This window comes from Marmota marmota, unplaced genomic scaffold, assembly GCF_001458135.2.
Source record: "Marmota marmota marmota unplaced genomic scaffold, marMar, whole genome shotgun sequence".
In the NCBI taxonomy this organism is placed as follows: Eukaryota; Metazoa; Chordata; class Mammalia; order Rodentia; family Sciuridae; genus Marmota; species Marmota marmota.
In genome coordinates, this window is record NW_025999968.1 from 44727883 (window position 1) to 44734368 (window position 6486).

Here is a 6486-nt window from a genome sequence, read left to right on the forward strand (position 1 = left end):
TTAACTTCTGAGATCAAGACTCATATGCAGGGGCACTGCTGGTGCTATGTAGGACAGCACTGTGCAGACACCTCCAGTGGCCACTGACCTAAAGGGGTTCATCTGCAGTTTTCTTTGCAGAGGTAATCACAGAGGGGTTCAGCAAAGTCATAACCACTGTGTAACCTAGACCTACATCTTCCCTTTCTAGTAGGTTCAAAGAAATCTCTATAATAAGTTCCTTGAAATTGGAAGTGATCCCACTGTGAGAAAATTGACAAATGTTTGTTTACCTGCTGGGTAGAAAAATTGAAAATACCAACTTAAGGACATATTTGTTTTGATCTTGTATTTTGCTTGATGATTACGCAGCAACTGGAAACTGGCTACATGGCAAGAAATCAGGAGGTGGCCACACACTCAGAAGGGGTTCAGTGCTGGCAAACAGATATTTCTTTGCTGCCAATAGTTTCCTGCTCACCAGAAAGCTGCCTGACTCCAGGATATTTATGCAGCCTAAAGCTGCAGCATGGCATATAACTCAAATACTGGAAAGAGTCTCCACATCTCTGTATCTAAGGGATACAAACAGGAGCATGCTAAATGAATAGACCTTTTTGATTTAATGCTTTCACAATTATGGCTTAAGCATTCAAATTTTTACTAAAATGATACTGTGTGGGTGGTGAAAGAATTTTGACTACTGAAAGCCTATTAAATTATGCTACTTCAAGTATTTCAGGAAACTCCATGTTTATTATAAATCCCTTGGTATATGTCAAGACAAGCTTAGACATTTCTACTTAAAGAATGCATGATTCAATTCACTTGTATTGGTAAATAGTCAAAAAGAGAAGAAAAAGTCTTTCTTATGAGAAAACAAAAACAGCCAAAAAAATAGTTTAGAAAATGGCCCAAAGTCTTTGTAGATTAAGAAAAGTTATGAGCTTGAGTATACTGTAGATGGAATTTTAATGTGCAGGGAAGTGGTTTGCATACCTCAAGCACACGAATTGAGTATATTCTAGAATAAGTAGAAAAGCAGAGAGGACAAAAGGACATATATATTATTTCTTAAGAGATCTGTCCCATTCAGCAGCTGTAATGAAACACCAGCACATAAGAACCTATGGAGAAATCAATTTCACAGGAGCAGGAAGGGTAAGTGTGTATGGTGCTCACTACATGTTAATGGAAGGTTAGAATAAATGAATCAAGTGTGGAAGATGAGAGTTTATGTAGGTGTAAAAATAAAGTGAGAAAAAAACACATTTTAACAATATAAATAGCTTTATTATTTGAAAACAAATTAAAAATAACTGTTTCCAGGAGTGCTGGTACACTGCTATAATTCCACCCTCTAGGAGGCCAAGACAGGAGGATGGTGAGTTCAACGCCAGACTCAGAAAAGTTAGCAAGGCACTCAGGAACTCAGTGTGATTCTGACTTTAAAATAAAATACAAACTAGAGCTGGCTTAGTGGTTGAGTGCCCCTGAGTTCAATCACTTCTACCAAAAATAAAATAAAATAAGAAAGAAGAAGAAAAAGAAAAAGAAAAAAACCCTGTTAATTTGAGTCTGAGGAGGCACTTAGTAATGTATATTTGAGGTGCCTTTAATTCTCTACTACAGTCTCCCATTCAGGGAATTAATTCACAATTCCACTGTGCTTGTGTTTTCTTACCTTTATGCATCCTATCTTAATCGCCTTTTTTTTTTTACATCATGTTCAATATGTTCTATTGCTTTCAAAGCATTCTGTATATTACATTCACTTACTGATGGATTATCTGCATAGCCAGTTAGATAAAGTCATTATCACTATGTTTGTATGACTGACATTGAAAAAATATAATTAGCTCTCACTGGTTTGAATATGAATAGATAGGCATATAAATAAATTGATAGATTATTGATGACAGATAAATTATAGAGATAAATGATAGAAATAAAGACATAGATTAATGTAGATACAGGCATATATATAGAGAAACATTTAGAAATTTAATATTTAGCGTTCTTAAAACTTACAAAACTAAAATGATGAATACAGCCATCTTGAGCCACCTACAAGGTGGTTTAGAAACTATCTAATTAGGGATCCTCTACTTATTCCCAGATCATATTTTAAAATTCAAGTCATGTTTACAGTTATTTATAAAAAGTGATGCAACATCAATAGTGATATTTTTATGGAGTCTATATTCTCTTAAGCTAATTTTTACCCTCCATAATTAACCTAAGAGAAAGAGAACACCCAGAGCTTAAAATGATTTCTAGCTCTTAATCACGTGAATATTGAAATGTTTTTCCTGAAATGGATGATTATGAATTCACACTGAAAATCGGGCAAAAATTAGTTACTATATATTTTAGAGATTGACCATTCATCTGTGTCAATCCAATCAATCATTTTTATGATGAGAGAAAAACAGGATTATTTCTATGAAGTTTTAAGTCATTCTGCAGTGCAAAAAGAAAAATCTTACTGATTACCTGTTCATGACAATGAGGAATGTTGATATTTTCTCTGGACATTTTATCATTTACAGAAACTCATTAATCTTCAAAGTCTTAAATATTTTCATTTTGTTTCTAATGATACATACATCATCCCCCATACAATGCCATACTGAAAGAAGAACTTATACATTTTTTATATCCTACTTATTTGCACCATTTAATTTTACTCTTTAGGAATCTTAGTATCTCAGAAGTCCATCAGTTTGACAAAGGCTGCATGGAAGAGTGGGGTTATGTCAGGATTAAATCATTATTGCTAGATTTCAATCAGTGTCTTATACATTCTATGAATGGTTACCAAACTTCCCTGAGCCCAATGGAAAGGGAAATAATATAAAGATTCAACATTTTCTTAACATTCTGGTCCTGATGCAACTGGACATTGTGCTTTGTTTTATCCAGGATCTTGCTTTTATAGCAAATTTTGCTGAAACACATTTTATTTTGCTAAAATATTCAGAATCATGTACACAAAGTATTAACTCTTGGGTACAATGGATATTTTTCATCATATATTCCTCTTCATAGGGAAGGAAATACCAAACTGCATATGGATGCAGATATGAAACTAAATAATATACCTTGAAATGATGACAAAAATGTTGTGTTACAGCATGCCTCAGAACACTTGACCCTAAAATTTTGTTTTTAATCAGCAGAATATCTAATTGATAAGAATATTTTACAATAAAGAAAACTGAAAGAAAGGCTTCGTAGGTGGAGACATCTCAAAGGAATATAAACCACAAGTATTATAGTTGGACTTTAGTATAAGATAAGAAAAAGCAGCTGGTAAGCAGAGGTTAGCCATCACTGAAAATGAAGCAAGAAAGAAGGTATAAAACAACCAAAACCAAGAAGTAAATCGGAAGAGTATGAATTTGTTGAGAAGAAAAGTTTTGTGTGAGCTACAAAGAGTTCCAAGTGTAGGGGAGAAAGTGCACAAAGTCATACCTTATTTTTCTTTATGGCTTTTCTTCCCAGTACATTTTGATTTATTCCTCAAACCTATATACCAAATTCTTACCTTAAATATTTGTCTATCAGGTGTTCACCTAGCCTGCCATTCTCCTTATTCTAGTATTAAGAAATTTTGGGGAAGTACTATCAACTCTCCATGCCTTAAAACTCAATTTGTACTCATTTATTATTATCAAATCAGATAATGCACAAAGACCTACTTTCAGGGTATCCCAAGGCTGAAATCTTGAATAGAGAAGACATTTATCACATATTACAGATTTGTGTTCCACAGAAACGGTGAAATAATAAATTTGTATTTTTAAGTTAAAAATATGTGGTCATTTGTTTCACAGCAATAGAAAACTAGTAACACACATCAAAGAAAAACATCTGTGCCACTTTTCCTACAAAGTCCACAGAGCTCTAATAACACATATCTATACAGAAGGGCATTAAAGAAGGGAAAATAAAAATGACAAAGTAGCAGTTTATTAAAAACTAATCCATGTAAATAAAAGCAATCAGTGTAATTTACACATTACCCAATTAAATACCCCAGCAGTAACTTTTCAACTAAATCAACAACTATTTACAAGGGAAAATTTTCAATATCTCTGGAATATAAGTTTAATACTAAGTCTAGATTATGTTCTAGTAATACACTAACTCTAAATTGAAATGCCTAATTTGAATAGAGGTAACTCCTAACTCATGTAAATTCTGGAATATGTTAAGTAGCTCTTCAGGGAAAATGTTCTTCGAGATAACTCAAGAATCCTGGCTATTTCTCTCTTATTTTAGAGAACAGCCATCCTATAGGTAAGTGTGACATAATCAAATAACCATTCAAGCAGAGTTCCTAAGCAGACAGGAAATATGTGAGAAATTGGATTAATGGAACAAATCTAAGTTTAAATTTTTTCTTTTCTCTTTACCTGTTTTCTTATCCAGACAATGTAGTTGTACATAATGATGGGGATTTATTGTTTTATATTTTTACATGAACACAATATAACAATATAATCTGGTCAATCTCACTTTCTAGCACTTTATCCCAAGTTTAATTTTTAAAAATATTTTACAAACAATGCATTATTTGAGCATTCAGCTAACTGACCAATATGTATCTCAAAGTTCGTATTTTGCTAATATTCAAATCTATTTGTGTTAGACATCTTTTTGTTGCTGTAGCCAAAAGACTTGACAAGAACAACTTAGAGAAGGAAATGTTTATCTTGGCTCATGGTTTCAGAAATTCAGTCCATGAACATCTAACTTCAGGATTTGGGGCCCAGATGAAACAGAATATTTTGACAGAAGGGCAAATTGGAGGCAAACTTCTCAGTTTATGACAGCCAATAACCAGAAAGAGCTAACTACAAGGAGCCAGGGATAGTATAATCCCCAAAGGCAATGCCTCAGTGACCTAGGTCTCCACCTGGATTTATCTGCTTACACTTATGACACATTAACCGATTCAAATTATTAATTCATCAAATGTATTAATCCACTGATTGGCTTACAGCTCTCATTGTCTATTCATTTCACGTTTGAATATTGTATTGTATTGTATTGTATTGTCACACATGAACTTTTGGAATACCTCATATCCAAACCATAACATTTCTCTGCAAAAATATATCCAATATTCCAGGTCATGTTAGGGAAAAAACTATGTATCTGAGGTAACAGAAAAATAATTTATGCCTAGTTGTGAAAAAATTTTAATAATTTTTAAGAAAGAAGTACATTCTATTAGAAAATATTTAAAGTATAAATAGAAGTTTCAAATAGAAGTTTTAACTACATACATGCAAATTAAATAACAAAACACTATTTTTTACTAACCAGATTAGTGAACAGACTATAATGCAGACATATTATTCCACATATGTGGACTATTAGTACATCAATAACAATTGCTTCCAATACTGAAAACTGGGAGTAATTATCTTATGTAAATGACTCTTAGTGGAGAAATCATTTAAAATTGAGATTGACACCTTGATGGAATGATGTACAATTATTTGAAGACAAATGGAAAGAATAAAATTCCTCAAAATGTATTACCAATTTACAAAAGAGGTCACTACCTAGCAAATGAAATGTTATTCAAAATTAAAGATACCCAATATCTAGAAGAGTATAAATATTGAAAAATTACATAGAAAACTAAACTAAATGAAACATAACAATGTATTCATTCTTGTTCGATCTTGGGCATTTTATTCAAAATTTTCTATAGGCTCTTGGATCTTTTTTGACAAGAATACATTCATGAGCTCAAAGTATGTGTCAGTGTAAAATCACTTTCTAGTATATATGAGGTCCTGTGATTGAGCTTCAGCACTTTAAAACAAAATAAATCAAAACTAAGAATATATTCATTTTTACTTAAATAATCTACAAAATAAAAATAATCTAGGATTATTTATACTTGAAAATATGCGTTTTAGCTGTTTTGAAGACTTAATACTACAGATTGTTAATTTTTTGTCAAAAATAAAAACACAACAATAAATTCATATTATGTCACATGATGTGAAGTAAAGCAATATCACTCCTTGATGTAACAATTTTCATTTTTGATAATATATGGTTCCTGGTAAGGGTTGCAATTATTTACTATATAGGACAAATATGAATAAATGTATATTGTAATTTTTTAACTGATTTAGGTTCATATGCTGATTATTATCTGTGTATTATCTCAATATACTCTAAATTCCAAAATACTTCAGAAACACTTGAGGAAGGTCAGCTTCTATATATTGGACCTCTTTTAGCACAGAATTAAGTAGGAAAGTAAGTGTTCTTAAATACAAAAAAACTTCAGAGGACATAGATCCCAGTCTCAAATATTCAAATAAATCGAACAGGAGAGGATGGTAGTTACAGTCAAATATGAGCAATGTTGGGAAGGTGAAGTCAATGTTATGCACCAAGAACCAAAAGAGTGCAAGACAGGAATTCTGCCAAGAGTCTATGATACTGACAGAGAGATTCAGCCAAAGAAAAACT